General features: G+C 38.1%; 1 protein-coding gene across 4 annotated transcripts in view; it reads left to right on the plus strand.

The window, feature by feature from the left end:
• The window catches only part of SLC25A39 (solute carrier family 25 member 39), a 41,133-nt gene that overhangs the window by 12,627 nt on the left and 4,347 nt on the right, over window positions 1-24,159 (plus strand). The window contains exon 1 of one of the 4 annotated variants that reach the window (XM_031966017.1): window positions 23,074-23,253. The exons of 1 other annotated variant lie outside the window; for it this stretch is intronic. The gene's annotated coding sequence lies outside the window, so the exon portion shown is untranslated. Of the gene's footprint in view, window positions 1-23,073; window positions 23,254-23,344; window positions 23,573-23,729; window positions 23,839-24,159 lie in introns of those variants that run through there. 2 more of the 4 variants (XM_031966015.1, XM_031966019.1) reach the window with 2 other exon arrangements.

Genomic DNA, 24,159 nt, shown 5'->3' on the forward strand with positions numbered 1-24,159 from the left:
TCCTCCCTATCATACCCATGGAGTTGTTTTTTAAATCCTTCAAGTACAAAATTTTTACATAGATCCCTATTAGATTTCTTCTTAACTTTTATTGTTTAGTTTTAGTCATATCTGGCTTTTCATGACCTTGTTTGGGTTTTCAGGTGTTTTGTGTTTTTTTGCAAAAATCTTAAGGTAATTTTCCATTTCCTTCTCCAGCTCATTTTACAGATGAGGAAATTGAGGAAATCACATTTAAGTGACTTGCCCAGAACAACATAGGTAGCAAGATGTGAACTCGTGAAGATGAGCCTTCCTGATTCCAAGTCCAGTGTTCTATTCACTGAAACATCTAGCTGTTCCTCTTCTTAACTAGCTAGATTCAGTTTAGAGTTTAGAACCATCAAGATCCTGTTGAAATCTGACTTGCAACCATTGCACAGATACATCTCTCTTCCAGTTTTGTGTCATCTGTAAATCTGTGCTTTTATTTAAGCTATCTTATTTAAGCACAATCTGTGCTTTTATTTAAGTCATTGATAATAATGCCAAACAGGATCTGACCAAGCACAAATACCTAGTGCATTTCACTGGGAATCTTCTGTTATTGATGAGGTCAGGATAGCAACTTTTAGTTTGAGATAAACATGTGACAAATTCACAATGGCCATTCTTTTTTCCAAAAAGGGTATTTGTTTAGGAAAAGAAGTCACAACAAAATAAAAAGGTAAAGTAGGCACTAGGAGTGGTAAATATAAAACAAATCTGGGAGAGCAATAGAGTTACCAAGAAAAGGAGTTAGGAAGAATCCATTAAAGGAATATCCCATGAGACCTGAGTATATGCCATTGACTGGAAGGTTAAATCCATAGAGAATGCTGTTAAAGAGAGAGAAAGAGTACCTCAAAACAGCTTAGACGTGAAAAAGACTTAGCAAAGATTTTTATCATGAGCACATCTTTTATAGGGGAAATATAACTTTGGGGATTTTTCAGGGAAGGAAATCTGACCAATATGGTCAGAAAATGGAAATATATTTAAAAGAATTACACATATTTAACCTATGTCAGATTGCTTGTGATGTTGCTTCCTCTATAATGGAGGAAGGGAGAAAAATTTAGAATTGAAATCTTACAAAAATGAATGTTGAAAACTATATATGTATTTGGAAAAAATAAAATACTATTGAGAAAAAAAAAGCTTTACTAGAATCTAGATAAACTATTTTCACAGCATTCCTCTCATACCTACCATCTGGATAATAAAGCAGTAGCCTACTCTAGTTGCAATAGAGTGATCTCCCTGCTTCAAGTCACTCATTCCTCCAGTTCATTCTCCATTCAGCCAATGAAGTCATCTTCCCAAAACACAAGTCTGACCATGTCACTTTCCTCACTCCTTACACCCTGGTGGCTCCTATTTCCACATCAAATATAAAAATCTCATTTGGATTTTAAAACCCTTTATAAAATGCTCCCCATCACCTTTTAGTCTTCTTACACAACTCTATCTCATTTAAATCCAGTTTTTGCTCATGTCAAAAGACATAAACCCATCATCTGTTGGTGTCTGCTCAGTATTAATCAACTATAATTTCTTACACATATTCTTATGATCCAGTGACACAGACCTTCTTGCTGTTCCTCAAAAAGACACACTATTTCCAGTTTCCACATGTTTTTACTGCCTGGCCCTTGAGCTTCTCTCCCTATGTCTGCCTGCTTCCTTCAAGCCTCTGCTCAGATCCTGCCTTCTGCAAAAAACCTTTTCCAGGTTCCCCTCACTGTGAATACTTTCCCTCTGAGATTATTTCCAGTTTACCATAGACATATTTATTTGGAAAATAAATGTATTAAATTAATTCATTAAGTTATTTAATATGATAGTTTAAATTATTAAAGATTTTTTAAAAATTTATAAAATCATTTAATTTGTTTTATGTAATTTACTAATTTATATCAATTTATATTTTTATATCTTGCATGTACATAGTTATATATTGCTTCCTCCATTAGATTGGGAGCTTCTTGAGTTCAGGAACTATTTTTGTACTTCTTCACATTCCCAGCTTAAAAATACTTGATTATCAAGTCATCCTATTGAAGGGGAAAGGAAGGGAATAGGTTTTTAAATAGCACCTACTATGTGCCAGGGACTGTTCACTTGACTTGATTGACTGAGTAGTTTGGGAATGAGGTAAGTCTAGAATGACCTGTTCCTAATGAAGTCATTAATCACCACTTCTCTTTCTGTATTTTTAACATCCATATCATTAATGATCTGTTTGAGAATTTTCCCAGGAAATGAAGTCAAGTTCCCTGGCCTATAGTTTGTAGTCTCTGTTCTCTTCCTTCTTTTGAAAATCCATATATTTGGCCTATGTTGACACCAGACAAGTCACTTAACTCTGTTTGCCTCAGCCTCCTCATCTATAAAATGAACTAGAGAAGGAAATGGAAAATCACTTTAGTATCTTTGCCAAGAAAACCCCAAATGGGGTTATGAACTGGACAATAGCAACAAATCTGCATGAACTCAACCAGTAAAGTATGAACCAAAAAAAAATCAAACAAATGGCTGTCATATAGATTTGTTTAAGGAAAATGAGTTTATGATAACCATTAAGCAGCAGATCATTGCCTCAAAAACAACACAAATGTTATCCTAAAAAAAGTTGGGCTTCATTGATCAATGTAGATTATACTCAGAAAGAGTGGAAATTTCAACCTATCACTGTGGGTTGCAAACATTTAGCATTCAGCAGCAACCCAGAAGTTTACCATCCTTTATAAATATATGACAGACCCTGTATTACAAGGACAAATCCCCAGATAATCTTTGAAAATTTAATCTTCATTGTTAAATGTTCACATAATGTTAATGTTCACATAAATGTTAACATTGTTAAACATTATTGGAAGCAGAGCCACATACCAGACAGAATTATTGGCCACAACTGCCTGAACATAACATTGGTCAGTAAATACTGAAGGATAACATTTTAATAGATACTGCCATATGGAACACTTGAAATCTTCAAACTATATGGAATCATAAGTTTTGATAGCACTGGTAGGGTGGACTAGGGTGGTGATTAAATCTATTCCACTACTCCTACTGTCTCTTGCCCAGAAATTACCCACTAAAAATGTTCCTTTTGTTATTCTTTTGTTACCCCTGATCCCAGAGTCAGTGCTTCTGCCCAAATACCTCCAATAGAGGTCTCTTCTCTGTCTCTTCTCTAGGAATGAATGCTTCCTCCTCAATTGCTAATCAGAATTGATTCCCAGCTATATTCCCAATAAGTACACACTACTAACAAATGCAGGTTAACACCATGTATAAAAACAAAACACATATTTTAACTAAAAAACAGTCAACAGACTGTTGCTCATTGGGAAAAGCTTTAGACTCCCATGAAGGAATTTGAAGGGGAAAAGAATCACTAAGCATAGTGCCTCAAACATAGTGAGCTCTTAATAAATGCTTGTTGACTTGAGAAAGAAAGTACAGAATTATTACCTTGGGTCTCATAAAGGGTGAGGAGAAAGCAATGTTTCACTAACATTTCTCTCCATACAAATCTTGTGCCCTATTGATGACTCCTCTGCCCTGACTTCTCTTGCCTATATCTTTGTTGTCACTCTGAGATCCATGTCTTTTTATTTATTTGTTTGTTTAATTTTGATTCAGGGAACAAAACAAGCATTTTCTTTTTTTTTTTTTTCATTGACTTGATTAAGATGATTTATTTTTAAAAAGTTTAATAATAATAAAATAATAAATTTAAAATTTAATAATTTTATTTACAAGTTATATGCATGGGTAATTTTACAGCATTGACAATTGCCAAACCTTTTGTTCCAATTTTTCCCCTCTTTCTCCTCATCCCCTCCCCTAGATGCAAGATGATCAATACATGTTAAATATATTGGAGGATAAATTAAATACAAAATAAGTATACATGTCCAAACCATTATTTTGCTGTACAAAAAGAATTGGACTCCGAAATATTGTACAGTTAGCCTGTGAAGGAAATAAAAAATGCAGGTGGGCAAAAATATAGGGATTGGGAAAGGCCAGGTCCATCAGAATTGATCATCATATAGTATTGTTGTTGAAGTATATAATGATCTCTTGGTCCTGCTCATTTCACTCAGCATCAGTTCGTGTAAGTCTCTCCAGGCCTTTCTGAAATCATCCTGTTGGTTGTTTCTTATCGAACAATAATATTCCATATTATTCATATGCCACAATTTATTCAGTCATTCTCCAATTGATGGGCATCTATTCAAAAACAAGCATTTTTATAACATAGCACAATAAAATAAAAAAAAGATGCTTGCACATGAGATTGCAAATCTACTATTACAACTTGCTATTCTCTCCAAATGGACAACAAAGTTATATAAATTTATTCTTTTCCTTCTTTTCCCCTTCCCCCTCCTTGCCCTAGAGATGGCTATCATTAGACACAAATACGTACACACACATAATTATATGTAAAATCATTCTATGCATATTTCTATTTTTTTAGTTCTTTCTCCAGATGCAGATAGCATCTCTTAATATGGCCTTTATTTTTAATTTGTGTATTTAAGTAGTCAAAATGATTTAATTGCTCAAAGTTGTTCTTAAAACAATATTGTTTTTATATGCAATATTGTCTTGGTTTGGCTCACTTCACTCTTTATCATTTTGGTGCAAGTCTTTCCACCTATCTAAGAAAAATGAGCTCATCTTTCTCATAACACATAACTTTCTCATAACACATAACAATTCCATCATAACCATACACCACAACTTGTTCGGTCATTGCCTAATTGATAGACCATCCCTACAATTTCCAGTTTTTTGTCATTACGAAAAGAGTTGTTATAAACATCCCATTCACAGTGAAAGTTATAATTATTATTTGTTAATTTCCCTCCATCTTATTTTTACTCACTATTTTCTTTCTCAGCTTTTCTTTTTATCCTATCCTTCTTACTTTATTTTCTCCCCTACTCTCCCTACCTCCTACTTCACCAAGTCTTTCTCTAGTTCCACACTTTTTTTTCACTCATCCCATCAGGAATTGGGCCCCTTTCTGGATCTATCTTCTGGACTCACTGAACTAGCTTTCTTGGCTAACAGCCACCTAGTTATCCAGGACGTCATCATTAGAGTTCATTGAATAGGGATAACATGATTGGACCTGTGTTTTCTGAAAATCACTTTAGTAGCTGAATGGAGAATGCCTGAGGATGGGGAGAGAAGAGGCTGCAGACCCTCCAGCAGACTATTGTAACAATCCAGGAGTGAGGTGATGAGGGCCAAAATTAGTGATAGAAGAGAGAAGGGGGTGTTTTCTACAGATGTTGCAAGAGTGAAATTAACAGGTTTTGGCAAAGCTTGGATATAGGGTATGAGATACAAAATATCTTACCAAGAGCTTCACTGATTCCTTGATGGATCCAAGAAAGATTTATTTTACATTCTTGCAGGAATGGGTGCCTAAGTTAGCAGACACACTTTTGAAACCACAAAGACAGTGTTTTATTTGCTATCCTGAAGGGCAAATCTCTCCTCCCATTCTCCATTAATTGTTATAAAAATTACAGAACGTGAATCTCCACCTTTCTTTACATAGCTAGTCCTTGTCACCAAGGAACTTACATTCATAAGGAGGAAGATAACCATGAAGGGTAAGGGGAGCAAAGTCCAAAGGTTTTTGTTTTTGTTTTTCTTTTTCTTTTTTCCCAAATCTCAGACCATCATCCCTGATAGTAATAGTAATTAAATCTATGGGACCTGATGAGATCATCAAGAAGGATGATCTTCTTCTCAAAAAAGAACTAAAATGGGCATTCCTATATTAGAGTCAGGTTACAGAGCATACCAAGAGAAGTGGATAGGGGGAAAAGAGGAGAGGGCCCAGGACAGATTGCTGGGAGATAGCTCAAGTTAGACAGTATTATATGAATGAGAATCTACCAGAGGAGATTGAGAAGAAGTAATCAAAAAAGTAGAACAATTAGAGAGTTATATCCTGAAAACCTAGAAAAGCCTAAAAAAAATTTTCCAGAATTTTTTTTAAGCAAAAATTTTTTTGTTGTTTTTCTTTCTTTCTTAAGCAACAATTACTTGTAAAACAAATGAGCAGGAATTGTTTTCATATTCCTTTTGTGAAGGATGTAAAAGACCCTTACCCAAAATGACTACTCAGAGATCATTCAGTAAAAAGCAGAAAAGTTGTTTATTGAAAACCTCCAGAGGATCACGAGATAAGGAAGAGAAAGCTCATGGTAGGAGGGCTAAAGAAGTATTAAAGATACATAGCTTTATACAAGCGATTACATCACAAGTAAGAGAGTATTGAGAAAGGGAGGGGGAGGCATCTAATTGGTTGTTGCTATTCTGAGAGATTGGAACGGAAAGTTTCTGTTTCCCCCGAAATCTCCTGATTTCTAGGAAACAGAAAATCAGGCCCTCAGGCTTAATCAAGCAGATAGTGGTTAAGCTAATAGACTAAATATCGATAAATGTCAAATACTGATAAATATCATCAGCTCAGGATAAGTAAATGTGTTTATAGCTGGCCAAGGCTCAAGTAAATATGAGCCTGCATATATTATATGGGTCATAGGGGAAACCCAGAAATAATGAAAATAAAATACAGAAAAAGAATTCATACATTCCTGTAAGTTCTTCACCTTCTCTCTATTTTATATACTTTCCTGTGGATGGTTCCCATAGGTAAGATGTTTTTCTCATGTAAGTTGTATATTTATCCATATGAGGTGATTGAATGTGAAAAGCCATTGATAAATACCTCTGGAATCTTAAAGGAAAGCTTTGGCTCCTGCTTGGAGGAGTAGCCTTGTGATTTGGTCAATCAAGCAATAATGATGTAATTGAGCACGAGATAAATAGTGAAACTCTAGAGATCAAAGACAAAAACTACCCATGAGGAGTTTAGGTACTATCTGGAAAGACAATGTATACATATGTGAGTATATTATGTTTGTGTGCATATACATATATGAATGTATATAGGCATGTATGCACACACATGTATATGTATGTGTGTGCGCCTGCATGTGTGCTATATACACACACCCACACACGAGTATTTGAAGAGGAAAACACTGACTGATGGGGGAATCAGCAAAGATTTTGGGTAGAAGATTGCATATGAGGTAGGTTTTGAAAGAAACTAGTGATTCTTTTTTTCCCCCCTCTTATAATTTCTTTTAAAAATTTTTAATAATAACTTTTTATTTTCAAAATACATGCAAAGATAGTTTTCAATATTAACTCTTGTAAAAATTTGTATTCCAAATTTTTCTTCCCCCTTCTCCCTTTTCCCCTCTCCCCTAGACAGCAAGTAATCCAATACAGGTTAAACATGTGCAATTCTTCTATATTTATATTTTCACATTTATCATGCTGCACAAGAAAAATCAGATCAAAAAGGAAAAAAATTGAGAGAGAAAAATCAAAAAAGATGAAAATACTGTGTGGTGATCCACATTCAGTCCCCATAGTTCTCTTTCTGGATGCAGATGGCTTGTTCCATCAGAAATCTATTGTAATTGACCTGAATTACCTCACTGTTGAAAAGAGCCAAGTCTGTCACAATTAATTACACATAATCTTGTTGCTGTGTACAATATTCTCTTGGTTCTACTCACTTCACTTAGTATCAGTTCATGTAAAATTCTCCAGGCCTTTCTGAAATCATCCTGCTGATCCTTTCTTATAGAACAATAATATTCCATAACATTCTTATACTATACTTTATTCAGCCATTCCCCAAATGACGGACATCCTCTCAGTTTCCAGTTCCATGCTGCCTAAAAAAGGGCTGCTACAAATATTTTTTTACTTGTGGGTCCTTTTCCTTGTTTTATGATCTCTTTGGGATACAGATCCAGTAGAGACACTGCTGGATCAAAATAAAAATTAAAAAATCAGAAAACTAATCATTCTAAAAGACAGAGGTGAGGAGATAGTACAAATACTATCTCATTTTATCCTCACAATTACATTATTATTATTATTATTTTCACTTTTTAATAGATAAGGAAACTGAGATAAATAGCAATTAAATGCCTTGCTTGGGATTCACATTGCTAGTCTGCCATATTTGAACTCAGGTCTTTCTTACTCCAAGTCCAATGCTCTGTGCATTATGGCACCACCTAGCTGTCACTAAAAGTGTTATACTCTTATAACAAAAACAGAAGAGCACAGTTAACCAAAAAAGGAGGCATAAATGTCAAGATTTGTCAATTTAATGAGTTTATAGGATGAGGAATTGAGGGTGATTCTGAAATTGCAAACTTGAGTTAGGGGAAATAAAGGGATACTTTTTTTTTTTTTTTTGGTTTTCAGGTTCAATTTAATTTTTAAAAAAATTTTAATAGCCTTTTATTTACAGGTTATATGTATGGGTAACTACAGCATTGACAATTGCCAAACCTCTTGTTCCAATTTTTCCCTTCCTTCCCCCCACCCCCTCCCCCAGATGGCAGGATGACCAGTAGATGTTAAATATATTAAAGTATAAATTAGATACACAATAATTATACATGACCAAACTGTTATTTTGCTCTACAAAAAGAATCGGACTCTGAAATATTGTACAATTAGCCTGTGAAGGAAATCAAAAATGCTGGCAGGCAAAAATATAGGGATTGGGAATTCAATGTAATTGTTCTTAGTCATCTCCCAGGGTTCTTTCACTGGGCATAGCTGGTTCAGTTCATTACTGCTCCATTGGAATTGATTTGGTTCATCTCATTGCTGAGGATGGCCAGGTCCATCAGAATTGGTCATCATATAGTATTGTTGTTTAAGTATATAATGATCTCCTGGCCCTGCTCGTTTCACTCAGCATCAGTTCGTGTAAGTCTCTCCAAGTCTCAGCCACTCCAAAGGCTCGTGTAAGCCTTTCTGAAATCATCCTGTTGGTCATTTCTTAACAAACAATAATATTCCATAATATTCATATACCACAATTTATTCAGCCATTCTCCAGTTGATGGGCATCCACTCAGTTTCCAGTTTCTGGCCACTACAAAGAGGGCTGCCACAAACATTCGTACACATACAGATCCATAAAGGGATACTTTCAACAAAAATTTTAAAAGTCTGTGAGAGTGGAGTTTTGGAGAAAAGATGATGGATTGTGTTTTATACATTGAATTTGAAATGCTTGTAGAAAAATAGATTGTCGAATCTGGATCTCAAAATTTGAAAAAATAATGTTTAAATTGTTTTTACATGTAACTGGGAAAAAGTAAAATATTAAATAAATAAGATTAGAAAATATCTAGTAGCTAACATTTAATAGCACTTACTATGTATTAGCATTTACTATGTACTAAGTTCTTTACAATTATTATCTCATTTGATCTTCACAATAACCCTGGGAAGTAGGTGCTATTGTTTTCCCCATTTTATACATGAAGAAATTGAGATTATATGACTTGTCCAGGGTCACATAGCTAGTAAATGTCTGAGGTCAAATTTGAACTCAGGTCTTCTTGACTCTAGGCCAACTGACTATCTAGCTACATCTAGCTATTAGTAAGCCATCCAATTAAAATCTTCCAATAGGCAGTTTATGGACTAAAGTTTAGGAGAGAGAAAGATATGGAAATATAACAGTCATCTTAATAGAGATAAAAAAAATCGAATGAATGCTGATGAGATCATCAACTGAGAGAATATAAAAAGAAAGGAGAAGAGGGCATAGGAGAGGCTTGGGAGTTTACCCATAGTTAGGGAATGTGAAGAATTTGAAGAATAATCATCCAAGCATAAAGAAAATCAAGTAAGAATAAAGTCATGAAAACAAAGAGGAAAGTATTCAGGAGGAAAGGAGGGTGGGAAGTGGTATCAAATATACTGAGGGATTAAAAAAGGATGAGAATAAAAAAAAATGACAATTAAAAAGTAACTGATATGGGGCAGCTAGGTGGTTCAGTGGATAGAGCACCAGCCCTGAAGTCAAAAGAACCTGAGTTCAAATCTGGCAAGAATCATAAAGCATAGCCCTGATCAGCCCTTTTAGTAGTGGCCAGAAACTGGAAACTGAGTGGATGTCCATCAGTTGGAGAATGGCTGAATAAATTGTGGTATATGAATATTGTGGAATATTACTGTTCTGTAAGAAATGACCAACAGGATGATTTCAGAAAGGCCTGGAGAGACTTACATGAACTGATGCTGAGTGAAATGAGCAGAGCCAGGAGATCATTATATACTTCAACAACAATACTATATGATGATCAATTCTGATGGACCTGGCCATCCTCAGCAACGAGATCAACCTAATCATTTCCAATGGAGCAGGAATGAACTGAACCAGCTACGCCCAGAGAAAGAACTCTGGGAGATGACTAAAAACCATTACATTGAATTCCCAATCCCTATATTTATGCCCACCTGCATTTTGGATTTCCTTCACAAACTAATTGTACAATATTTCAGAGTCTGATTCTTTTTGTACAGCAAAATAACGTTTTGGTCATGTATACTTATTGTGTATCTAATTTATATTTTAATGTATTTAACATCTACTGGTCATCCTGCCATCTGGGGGAGGGGGTGGGGGGGTAAGAGGTGAAAAATTGGAACAAGAGGTGTGGCAATTGTTAATGCTGTAAAGTTACCCATGCATATAACCTGTAAATAAAAGGCTACTAAATTAAAAAAAAAAAAAAAAAGCATAGCCCTGAGGAGAGAAAGGAAGGTGTTAGAAAATTCTCTTAAGTCTCTCCCTCATTTCTTCTAGGTAAAAGATTTTAAGGTCCTCTTAGAACTTTTAAAAATGATTAATATATAAATAGAGAGATAAAATGCATGGTGTTATAAATTAAGCCAATTATATTAAAACGTCATTATTAAAAAAATTGAAAAATAGTTCACAGACTCCAAATTAATAGTCCCTGTGCTAGATGATGTGAGTGATGCAAAAGTAGGGTCAAGGTATTTTGCCTTCATAGTTACTGAACTTTCAGGGTACTTGCCTGACATCAGACATCTGCTGAAGCCAAATGAATCCAGCACTGGGATCAGGAAGGGTGGAAGAAGGTTGAGTTTAAAAAGATGTAGGGAATGGTACAATTGTTTTCAAGACAAACTCATAATGGACCATTTTACAGTGATCCATTAATTGGTGGTTTACCAATACTTTGAAGTCATACCTGAATTTTCCTATATTCTACTTTGATAACTATTGATGCATAGATCTTCAAACTAAGATCCACAATGGACCATGGGAAGAGCTTCAAAAGGATAAGATTCCCCTCTTCCTAATTAAATATAAATTTGATGGACTGAGGAGGTAAGAGAAGGCAGGGGGAAGTGGTAAAAGAAAAGGGAGGAAGGAAAGGAAATGTTTAAAGCTGGCCTCTTCCTTTCTACATCCACTTAATGATAGTGTGGGGGCAGGGGAAGGGTAGAGAACTCTTACCTACAAAAGGGACCTTTAATATGAGGCAACCATGAACATTTCCACATGAGTTCTAAGTGGGGAAGTAAATAGCCTAGGATAGCCTCTCTTTCATTATCCAGAATTATTTTCAGCATCTCAAAACTGCTTCTGTGATTCTGACCCTGGAATTTTTGTCTATTTTTTAAAAACCTATTTTCATTTCTGGTCTCAGCATATTGGAGCAGCTTGGTGATGGCAGTAGATAGAATTCCACATTTGGAGTCAGAAAGACTCACTATGAGTTCAAATCCAACCTCATATACCTACTAGCTGTGTGATTCTGAGAAATTCACTTCAGCCTATCTCAGTTTCAACATTTGTAAAATAAACTGAAGAAAGTGGCAAAGCATTCCAATATCTTTGCCAAGAAAATCCCAAGTGATATCACAAAGAGTTGGACATTACTGAAATGACTGAACAAGTCTGCTTATTGTCTACCTTTAGTATCTCTGCAAGATATATGTATTAATGGATCAGGATGGATTGTCCATTGGACTTCATAATATAGAAAAATGGGAGTTTTTGCCCACTTGGTTTTTCATATATGAAAATATATGCACAATTCTTGAGAGTTGATTGTTGATGAATCTAAACAACTGGTTTAGGGGTTAATGTAACCAGCATGATGCCATTTAACAACAGGAGAATTTGGAGAGGCTCTATATCTATAGGAATTCCTCTTCCTCATAGATATCCTCCATGAAGATTGTTAACACATTTGATGAGCCTACATCTTCCAGCTTTAAATTTTGGTTGATGTTAATAATCAGAAGGTTATTGAGAAATACATCTTTCAAAACCAGAATAGAACAGTAGGAAGAAAGCAGTTGCATTGCCTTTGAGAAATAATAAAGCAGAGATCCATCATTTTAATAGTATTCTCCTGACAATGCTGTATGACTACCAGCCATAGAATACTACAATGTCTGAATAATTAAACTGAAGGTCACTCAATGGACAATGAATAAATATGTAATGGGCATAAGTAGGCTGCAGTATATTGCCAATTAAAAATTGTGTCTGAGAAGCTAAAGGATATCATCAGGAAAAAAAAAAAAGCCGTCTAAACATGTGATTAAAAACTGATAAATGACTGGAATATGCTGCTGGTCTGCACATGATGTCAAGGAATCTTAAGGAAGGAGTCCTAAACCTGAAGATGGAATTCCCTGACCAATGGACATGAACAGAAGTCACACATGTGAACATTGCAGACAGATGGTAATGTGGCAAATATCCACATCAATAAGAACATTGACCCATCCATTGTTAATTCCTTTTAGTATTTTAAAATTTTATTTATTTTTTATTTGCTGAGGCAATTGGGGTTAAGTGACTTGCCCAAGGTCACATAGCTAGGAAGTGTTAAATGTCTGAGATCAGATTTGAACTCAAGTCCTCTTGACTTCAAGGCTGGTGCTCTACCAACTGCTACATCTAGCTGCCCCTTTTAAAATTATGTCTATTTTTGCTTTTGCTTTGTCTGAGATAATTTTTGTTGCCTTGTCTTTTTTACTTCAGCTGAAGCATAGGAAATTTTGCTTCAGTCCTTTAACTCTTGTCAATGTCTTTCTGTTTTGAGTGTGTCTTTTGTATGTAACATCGTTGGATTCTTGTTTCTAATCTGCTTCCATTTTATGGGTGAGTTCATCCCCTTCATACTCATAATTACAATTACTGTGTATTTCTCTGACTTCAGGGCTAGTGCTCTATCCACTGCGCCACCTAGCTGCCCTTTCTTTTAGTATTTAAGGTAGAAATGTCTTACTGATATTTGACTTAGGACAAAATTTCTTTTTTTTTTTTTAAATAATATTTTGATTTTCCAAATATATATAAAGATAATTTTTAACCCTCATTTTTGTAAGATTTTTAGTTCCAAAATGTTTTTATTTCTCTCTATTATCTTCCCCTCCCTAAGGTTAAATATATGCAGTCCTTTAAAACATATTTCCATATTTGTCAGGTTCTGTAAGAAAAATCAGACCAAAAGGGAAAAACTACAAGAAAGAAAAAATAAGTGAAAATATTGTGCTTCTATTCATGTTCAGTCTCCATTCTTCTTTCTCTAGATGGGTATAGCATTTTCTATCCTAAGTCTATTAGAATTGCCTTGAATCACTATATTGCTGAGAAGAGTCAAGTTCCTCGCCATTGATCATCACGTTATTGTATACAATATTTTCTTGGTTCTGCTCACTTTACTCAGAATCAGTTCATGTTGGTCTTTCCAGGCTTTCCTAAAATCAGCCTGCTCATCATTTCTTATAGAACAATAATATTCCATTACCTTCATATACCATAACTTATTCAGCCATTCCTCAACTAATGGGCATCCACTCAATTTCCAGTTCCTTGTTGGGATAAAATTTCAAAATGTCTGGAAGACACTAATCTGACCCAACTCTTCATTTTATTATTTTTTTCAAAAAAAATTGTATTTTTAACAGTTTTCTTTTTAAATTTTGAGTTCCAAATTCCTCCCTGTCTCCCATACTCACTGAGATGGCAAGAATTTATAACTTATATGGGTGAAATCATGCAAAACATTTCTGTATTTGCCATATTTTAAAAAGCAAGAAAAATAGAGAACACTATATTTCAATTTGTACTCAGAACTCATCAGTTTTCAAATTCTCTAGAGATGGATAGCATTTTTTTCATTTTGAGTCTTTCGGATTTGTCTTGGATCATTATATTGGTCAGGAGTTGTCTTTCACAACTGATTATCATAACAACATTGCTGTTAATATTCGTAGTGATCTCCCAGTTCTTTTCATATAGTTCTTGCCATTTTTCCTAAAATCACTCTTTTAGCATTTCTTATAGCACAATAATATTCCATCACAATTATATGCCACAACTAATTCAGTCATTCACAAATTGACGGCTATTCCCTCAATTTCTAATTCTTTGCCACTACAAAAAAAAAAAAAAAAAAAAAAAAAAAGAGCTACTACAAATATTTTTTACATATATAGTTTCTTTTCTTTTTCCTTTGATCTCTTTGGGATATAGATCTAGTAAATTGTATTACTGGATCAAAAGGTATGTATGATTTGATAGCTCTTTTTGTATAGTTCCAAATTATTATTCAGAATAGTTCGACCACTTTACTATTCCACCAGAAGTTCATTAGTGTACTTATTATCCCCTAATTCCCTCCAACATTTGTCATTTCTGAGAAGTATAAAGTGGTAACTCAGAGTTGTTTTAGTTTGCCTTTTTCTAATGACTAGTGACAATGAAGTAGAATCAAAAATTTATAAGAGCTCTTATTTTTATAAAATAGACTCAGTTCTATGCTCAGATATTTCAGATATGAGATCTTAATCAGAGTAAGTTGCTGTAAATTTTTTTTATTTTACTTCATTTTCAATGAAGTATTTAAAAAAAAATTTCATGTTTCTATGTTTGTGTGTGTGTGTGTGTGTGTGTGTGTGTGTGTGGTAATTAGGGTTTAGTGACTTGCCCAGGATCACACAAGCTAGGAAGTGTTAAGTGTCTGAGATCAGGTTTGAATTCAAGGCTGATGTTCTACCAATTGCTACATCTAGCTGCCCCTTTTAAAATTATGTCTGTTTTTGCTTTTGCTTTGTTTGAGATCATGATTGTTGCCTTGTCTTTTTTACTTCAACTGAAGCATAGGGAATTTTGCTTCAGTCTTTTAACTCTTATCAATGTCTTTCTGTTTTGAGTGTCACTTTTGTATATAACATATCATTGGATTCTGGTTTCTAATCTGCTTTTATTTTAGGGTGAGTTCATCCCTTTCATGTTCTTAATTACAATTACTGTAATTTTCCTCTATCCCATTTTCTTCTATTTATTCTTCTCTTTGCCTTCTTTCCTCAAAAATCTGTTTTGCTTCTGATCACTACCTCCCTTACCTCGCCCTTCCTCTTATCATTCTTCCCTACCCCTGCCAATGTTTCTCATTCCCTTCCTTTTTATCTTTCTCTTGAATCCAATGTTTGCTCTTTACAATTTCTATTTTGCTCTGGTCTTTTCATTTGGAATACTTAGAGGTTATCTTATTTGTTAAAAGTAAAGTTTTCCTGATAGGATTACACTCAGTTTTGCAATCTACACTTACAACCATGCTTGGTTGTAGGACTATATTTTTTGCCTTCTGAAATATCATATTCCAAGCTTTCTGATCCTTTATAGTGGTGAATGGTAAATAGTATATGATTCTGACTGTGGCTCTTAAATATTTTTTTTCTTTGACTTATAAGTTCTAGATTTTGGCCATAATACTCCTATAAGTTTTTTTTTTTTTTTTTTTTTTTTTTTTTTTTCAGAAAGCTGAGTCTATTTTTACTTTTACCTCTAAAAAGGAGGTCTGGACAGTTTATATGATTTCTTGAAATAGGATGGATGACTAGACTTTTTTGGTCATACCTTTGAGATAGTTCTATGATTCTTAATTATCTCTCCTCTATTTTCTAGGTCAGTAGTTTTTGCCATGAGATATTTTGCATTTTTTCTTTTTTTTCTTTCTTTTTTTTAGTCTTTTAATTTTATTTTTGTTGTTGTTGTCCTATGTAGTCGTTACCTTCTGTTGGATCCATTCTAATTTTTAGGGAGTTAGTTGCTTGGGTAAAGTAGTATTCTGCTTGTGCTAGGCTATTGGTTCCTATTCCAGTTCTCTCTTCTATAACTTTAATTACTTTTCTAGTATTTTTTTTCATTTATTAAAAAAAAAAAAAGTTTTAAAAAACTTTTACTTCATCTCACCCAGGAATTTTAGTTGAATTTGTGCCTAACTTTATTGCTTTAGAATTTTATTGTAGATGCTTTGGAGTTATTCTTCTTTCCTGGTTTGTGCCTTACGTATTCTTGTCACCATAATAGTTTTTATGATGGGATTTTTTTTTCCCTCATTCTTCCTGCCTGCTTGTTGACTTTGGACTTTAAATTAGGGGAGGGCTCTGTACACTTCTGGAGGGAATGTCTGGGCTGAGCTTGTGTCATTTAGGTGCCTATTACTGTTTTTTTGAGGTTTTGTGTGTTATATAGGGCTTTCCAGAGAAATTTAGGCTAGAAATTTCCAAGCTCTCACTGCTCCCAAAAATGAATTGAGCCAGGGCAAAGTCTGATTGCTGTCCACATGGTCTGAGCTCTGCAACTTTCTGACCTAGGTTTGGGTCTGAGCAACACATCTGTGAGTTTGCCCATGGTTGAAGTTCTGTTAGACTATTGTTGGACTCAGGCACTATCAACTAGTGGAATATGTTTGCTGGTTCAAAGTGACAGAACTGCAGGTTCCCCTTTGGTTTGGGATTTCCATCTTGTAAAACATTTCAGTTTGGACTGGGAGCTGAAGCTGATATTTCACTAGAATACTCCTTCCAGTGCCATCCTCTCTTTACCCTCACCTATTTCCCTAACCAGACTTTATGCCTCTCTGTCAGGATTTCTAACCTTACTTCCAATCCCCATAATAAATCCTTTTATCAATCTAGGTTTTCGGGTCTGTAAATTCCTTTACAGAGAACCTCTGTGCCGCCAGAAGGGGGTTCCCCAAAACTTCCTACCTTTGTGCCAAATCCCAAGGGAGTGTAGGGAAGCCAAACCTCTCCATTTGGTTCCCTGAACCCCAAACCTGCCACTAGACCTTATCATTTAATTCCCTGACCACCAGAAACCCTATTTCATTTTGGTTCCCTAAATCTAAACCTCATCAGTTCTACTCCTGTAGTCTTAATTTGTTCCTTGCTCTGTACACAGCCTCAATCCTGTGACTTTTCATTCTGGAATGCCTCTCATGAGTACAAGTCTCCTCTTCAATCAGCCCTGGATCTGTGACTTAGAACTGGATAGTGCTAGTTGGTTGAGCTGCTAGTTGGCATCTATTCTTTCACCCTATATAAATTTAGACTCCATTGTGTCATACTTTTGACCTTTTCTTCTTTAGTACATGGACTCTCCCTGCATTCGAATGATGTCACTACAGGCCCTACTGGGCCTGCAGACCTCTCTATCTCCCTATGCCTCTCTGGACTGGAAAAATAACCCACTATGATTTTTTTTTCTTTGATTTCTCAATTACATGCATTGTCATGTCCTTTCTAGATTTGTTTGGAGGAGCTGAGGTTGAACCTGATTGTACTTCTTTCTGCTAGGCTTCCTTTTTGAGTATAATGCAATTTACCTTCTTATCTCTTTTAATTATGTTTCCTCATCTTTCATTTCATAGCCGTATCTGAAGGATTTTGTTTTGCTTTTTTATTTTGTTTTTTATTTTGGCTGAAGGATATTATTTTCCCCAGCTCCTCATTTTAATTGAGTGTGAATCTTTGGGTTTCAAGTGTATTTCTTGTAATAACACACTATTAGATTCTGTTTCTAATATACTCTGCTCTAATATTTTATCAATATAGTCATATCATTCATATTCAAGATTATTATTGTTTATCTTATATATGCCTACATCCTTTCCCTGTTGTACTTTCCCCTTTCTTTGCTCTTATTCTTACTTTTTACAGTGTTAAGAGGAGAGAGGTTGCCAGATACTTGTGATCTATACATGAAACAGTCTATTTCCATTCTCTCGTGATTTTTTTTCTTCCCCTTGCCTTGCCTCTCATCTCATGTTCTTAATTTCTTTCCTTCCTTTTAATTTCTCCTTCATGTTCCTCTCTCTGACATTTGAGTTTGTTTTGATTATGATTATTCCCTTACCTATCCTGCCCTCCCTCTTAAAATCCTTTCTTCCCCTCCCCATGTCCTTGTTCCCTCCTGTTTCCCCTTTGTACACACACACACACACACACACACACACATATTTGTGTATATATGTGTGTGTGTGTATATATATATACATGTATGTGTATATATATATGCATGTGTGTGTATATATATATGTATATATATGAGAGAGAGAGAAAGAGAGAGAGAGGAAGGAAGGAAGGAAGGAAGGAAGGAAGGAAGGAAGGTATAAAAGGAAACAAGTCATCATTTTGCTCTCTTATTCTAACAGTTCTGGGCAATTTTCAGTTATAATTTCTTAAACTATAGTATCCAAGTCTTTTTTTTTTTTTTTAAAATATTAAGATAATTCTTAGTTAAGCTATCCTTAATCTCTTTTCCAGGCCTTTTTTAATGTATATTTATATTTCTTATTCTTTCATCCATTTTAAAAAAATCTTTGGATAATGCCTTAATAGTTCTAACTATTATCATTGTTTTTAATGTCTCTTTGGTCCATTATAATTTTCAGGGCTGGCATTCTGTTTTTGATTAAAGTTTGAGTTGACAACAATCTGTTCGTAGCAATAGATGCCCTGGCTGCCCTCCCAAACTGGCCAGTTTCAGTTAGGCAATTCTGTATTCCTCCTCCTCCTTTTTTCCCTCAGTTCATGTTGGAGAGCCATGCCCATTGCTCTATCCAAAGGAATATACATTTTGATTGCTTATATTTTCCAATTTATCTTGGGGCTTGGAGGCTAAATTTTTTTCTTCCCTATATATTTATTCTATCATTGTGTTTTTGTTTTTCAAAAAAACAAAACAAAAACTGGGACTTAACACCCTAAAAGAGTTTGCTTTAACAAGGAGAAAGATAGGGAGGAAAAGATGAGGATACCATGAGGAAGATGGTAGGCTAAAAAAAAAAGAATTTTTAGCAGAGATGGCATAGGCTTTGAGCATATTTGTAGGGGAAATTTAACCTTGGGGGAGGGGAGGCTTGACATCATAATTTGACTTTATGATTGGATACAGTAAAATGGGGTTTCCAAAGACTCCCAGAGATGTGGGACAATAAAGAAACTCCACTTGAACAAAAGGCCTACTTAAAAACAAAAGGCCTATTTAAGAACAAAAGGCTTACTTAAGGTTGAAAAAGTCCTATCTATGTCCTTCACTACTTGTCTCTGGAAGTGTTAGTAATCTTATCAGAGCTTCAAGGTTTCTCTGTTAACACCCACCTAGCTAGCCAGGATCTCACTATTTAAAGTCTTTTTAAACTTTTTGTTAGCTTAGGTCCCATACTATTCAGACAGTTGACTAAATTCAGCTTTCTTTGAGGCATTCATACTGGTTTTCCTCCTATAGCTAAAATCTCTTAATTCCATCATTTTTTTTCTTCTGCCAGAGTTTATGCCTTTAAAAACATTATCCTAATGAAGGGGCCCCTAGGACTCATCAGATTGCCCCCCCCAAAAGGTTAAGAAGCCTTAATTTTGAGAGCCTTGTCACATTTTTCTTAGAATTTTTCTACAACTTCCTTTTCAACATAAGCTAGACATTTTTTCATTATGGTCTTTTTGCAAATACTTATCATTAGTATTGTAATATGTGATAACCAAATAGTCCTTTATATAGTGTTTCTTGTTGCCTCTGGGTGTAGGAGAAAACCTACTTTAGCAAACTCTTTTCTTTGCAACTTCTTTTTTCTGGTTTTATTTACACCAGAATGATTGATATGATTAGGTATTCCATTAAGTCAATCAATCAGCCAAGTAGCATTTATTAAGCCCCTGAGTAGCATTTATTAAACACCTAAAAGTAACATTTATTAGCATTATGCTAATCATTGGGATACAAAGAAAGGCAAAAAATTCCTGTTGTTGAATGGAAATATACAAAGACGACACACGCGATAGATGAGGACTAGTGATCTCAGAGAGAAGGAACTAAGATGAAGACTTTATGTTGGTTCCTGAATTTTCATTGCAAAATATCTATTCCTCTATTTTATTAAGAGTTCATTCTCACCCTACCCCACCCCACCTCACCCCACTGCCTTTACTTAGCTTTTCAAAGAAGGTGGAACTTTAGTTGATAGCTGAAGACAGAGAAAATGGGAGACAGATGAAAAAGGAGAATATTCTAGATATAGGGGACAGTGAAAATGTATATACATATATATGTGTATATATCAATAGATAACATGTTATTTAAAAATGCATTGGATGTATATTAATATATATTATGTCTTTTTATAGTAAATAATCATCACCATGTGGTCAGTCTTCTAGTAATAATAATTGCTAATATTTATATAGTGTTTATTATGTGCTAAGCACCTTACAATTGTCATCCCATTTAATCCTCACAAGCCTGGAAGGTGCTATTGATGAGGTTAGTGGTGATGAGGTTAGTGATAGAGTTGTTAAAATCCCTTTTAGTCACAGATTCTTCATGGAAGAAATCCATGAAACCTGAAATATTAATTGGCAAAAATTGAAGTTTAATGTTGGATAGGAAGCCAATTTTGCTGAGACTGACTTCTTTAGTAACAAGGTCCTATTAGGGAAATGGAGGCTGGCACTGAGAAGAGAATGCCTTCTGGGGGAAGGGGGGAAGGGTCCTAGAAGCAGAGTAAGCTGCTTTGGACCTCCTGCAAAAAGTAAGTTCAGAAACTGCCCTTTAAAAAGAGTCTTGAGGCTCAAGTTTCAGGTTGAAAAGGAAGCCAAAGTTCCCAAGCCTAGATGCTTATTGGTATCTGGCCCAGATCTCCCATTGGAATTCAAAGTCTGGCCTTCCCCAGGAGGACCTGAGACTCCAAAAGGGATCACAGATCAAAGGGGAACACAGTTTCAGTAAAGGAAACACAGTTTTCCTGTTCCCCCTTCACTATGATTAACTAATTTTACAGATGAGGAAACTGAGACAGAGGTTGTGACCCGCCCAAGGTCACATAACTAGTAAATGTATCTGAGTCAGAAGCCAAATCTTCTTGACTTTAGGCTCAGTGGATATCTCCATTGGAAAATATTACTGGAATCACATTGGAAACATTTACATTGTGGTAAAACCTGCCGTAGTCGGTGAGGACTCAAGGTACATTCCATGCCAAGGAGAAACAACAGAATAGGGTTTTGTGTTATCGGTTATTATAATTATTACTATACTCCTAAAAGTACATCAAGGTTTGTGTCTCCCATAAAGCCAACTCCAGAGAATACTGCCTGTTTCCCCAAGACAGTAAGCAAGTCTGGGCTAGCTGGAAGAGCAGAGTACTTTTCTCCTTTAAGCTCCCTCTCGGTCCCTCCAAGTCCACATGCTTCCCTGGCAGCCTACCCATAAGAGGATGGCTCTAGCTTCCAAGTAGGCTCAAAGGGCAATCTCTGTATATAGCTAGATATGTGATGTCAGAAAGCCAAACTACCATCCTTCTCTTAAAGACACACAAGCTACCCCAAGGTTGACTGAGAAGTTGATTTGTTTTCCTCTGAAAAATGTCTTGGCTCTGGAACATCACAGGGAAGGAAAATACTAAGACCAGGGAATTGGAATCCAATGTTCAGGCTTGCAGAGCAAGGATTCTTTCTAGTAGTTTGGAGAATAGCCCTGGGATTTGGAGGCAGAAGAATTGCTTGTATGAAGAGAAACAAAGGGAGGACCTCATTTCATCCAGCCCCCATCTACTGCTCCACACTTAACCTGATCCTAAGCTTGAGATTCCTCATCTGTTCAGGGGTCTTCAACTATGGCCCTGGGCCAGATGCAGAGGCTGTCAATCATCCCCCTCACCCAGGGCTATTAAGTAAGGTTCGTTATTTGAAGGCCCACAAAACAAGTTTTTGTTTTTACTATAGTCCGGCCCCCCAACAGTCTCAGGGACAGTGAACTGGCCCCCTATTTAAAAAGTTTGAGGACCCCTGTAAAGGGAGATAAATTATTACCTACATTCAAGGCGCAGCTGTAAGGATCAAAGGAACTAACATATGCAAAGTGCTATAAATGTTAGCTATTATCAGGCAACGAAAATTTATTAAAGTGGTGCACACCCCATCCCGAGTCTTTGCAAATCCGGCTTAATGGACGACCCAGAAGCTGAAGGCCTTATTTCAAACGCTGGATCAGCCATGAGCTGGAAAGACTTAGTTTCCTCCCCCGGAAGAAGGTGATAATAGTACCTCGCTCATGAGCGTTATCGAGTCAAATGAGACAATATGTAAAATGTGTTGCAAATCTTCAAGGTTTTAGGTTATAAGTAAATACGCATTGTATACAAGGTTCACCATCAGCTGAGTGACCTTGGGCAAAGTGTCACTTCTCCGGCCGACCGTCTGGCCCTCCTGCAGTCCGAGGGGAAATGCTGGAGCGGGTTGCCGATTCCTCCTCCAGTTCACCCGGGAGGGAGGCAAGCTGGGCGAAGTGACTTGGACAGGGTCACGCAGCCAGCGAGGCAGTGACTGACGCTTCTGGGCTCCATCCGCCCGTGTCCCTCCCTGCGCGGGACCGCCCGCCGCGCGTCCCGGAGTTTTTGTTTTGTGATTGCCTCCGTGTACGAACGGGACCTCCCAGAGAGGCCGATCCCCATCTAACCGCTGTGGGGCCCCCCCAGAGAGCGGCCGGGGGGGGGGGTAGTGAGTGAGCGAGTGTCAGTCAGGGACAGAACTTGAATCCGGGTCTTCCTGACCCCGGAAAAGGGCTCTCCGGGGTCTCCCGATTCTGACCTCCTTGGGGTTGGAAGAGAGGAAGAAGGGGAGGGAAGGGAGGCATGGGAAGGGAAGAAAGGGGAGGGAGAGGAGGGCGGGAGCGAGGAGGAGGAGGAGAACCCTGGGCGCTCCCCTCCTCCCCCGCCCTTCCTTCCCCTTCCCCTGCCTGGCCCAGGACTTCCTGTGACCTTGAGGAAGGGGGAGTTCCAGACTGCAGAGTGGCGGCTCCGCCCACCCCCGGAGCTGGGAGGAGCAGGGACCCAAGCTCCTCTTTCGCAAGCGGCGGGCGCCGGGCGATGGGCCCGAGTCCGGGGGAGGACGGGATGGTCTCTGGAGGACCCTCGCCGCCCCCGGGACCCGGCGCTTCACCACCGCCCATCCACGCGTGAAGTGAGGAGCGCGTGCGCCCCAAGGCCTCCTGAGGGTTGGGGGCGGGGCCGCCGTCGCTCTGGGTTCGCGGCCGTTCGGCCAGCGCCACGCGGGGGTGGGGGTGGGGGAAGGGCTGGGGGCGGGGCCTCGGAAGGGGCGGGGGCGTCGCAGTCGGGAACCGGGCGCCGGGCGCCGGCAGCCGAGAACCGGGAACCAGAGCCAGAGCCAGAGCGCGGGAATGGGGGCCTAAAGCCGCGGGTCCCCCTCGCAGAGCGGCGATGGGCGCGCCCGGCGGCGGCGGCTGCTCGAGGACGCGGAGCCCCCACGAGGCCTCGGGCAGGTGGGGGCGGAGCGGGGAGAGGGCCGGGGGAGAAGGCGGCCCGTGGCAGCGGGCGGCCCGTGGGAGCGGGCGTGGGGGGCGAGCCGCGGCCGGCGGGGGGGGGGGGGGGCCAGGCCCGGCGCGGGGGAGGGGCCGCGGACAGAGGCTTCCCTTCAACCCGGTTGGGGCCGGACCCTCCCCGCCCCCAGCCGGGCCCTGCGGCGCCTCAGTTTCCTCCTCTATACTATGGGGTTAGCCGTTGTGAACTCGAGCTCCCCGTCTGCGCGGTGAGGGGGAGTCGGGGTGGGGGGGCCTCTGTGGCCGGGGCTTGGGCTGAGGAGGGGGCGGGGGCGGGCTTTCTCGCCTCTCCCCTCCCCTCACTTCTGGCTGGGTATATCCCCCCAAAAGCCCCGCGCCCCTCCCCCTGCTGCGACCCCTCCCCGGCCCCCATTTCTCCGTCCCTAAGCCAGAAACCCTGGGCTGCCCTGTCAGGCCCCTCCGGGCCTGGGCCCCGGCGGTCGGGCTGAGCTCCGCCGAGAGCATCGCGAGGAGCCCCGGGGTGTTTACGTCCCTGCCCCGCCTGCACTTGGCGCCGAGGCAGCCAGGTG

The sequence above is a fragment of the Sarcophilus harrisii genome, chromosome 4 (assembly GCF_902635505.1).
Source record: "Sarcophilus harrisii chromosome 4, mSarHar1.11, whole genome shotgun sequence".
In the NCBI taxonomy this organism is placed as follows: Eukaryota; Metazoa; Chordata; class Mammalia; order Dasyuromorphia; family Dasyuridae; genus Sarcophilus; species Sarcophilus harrisii.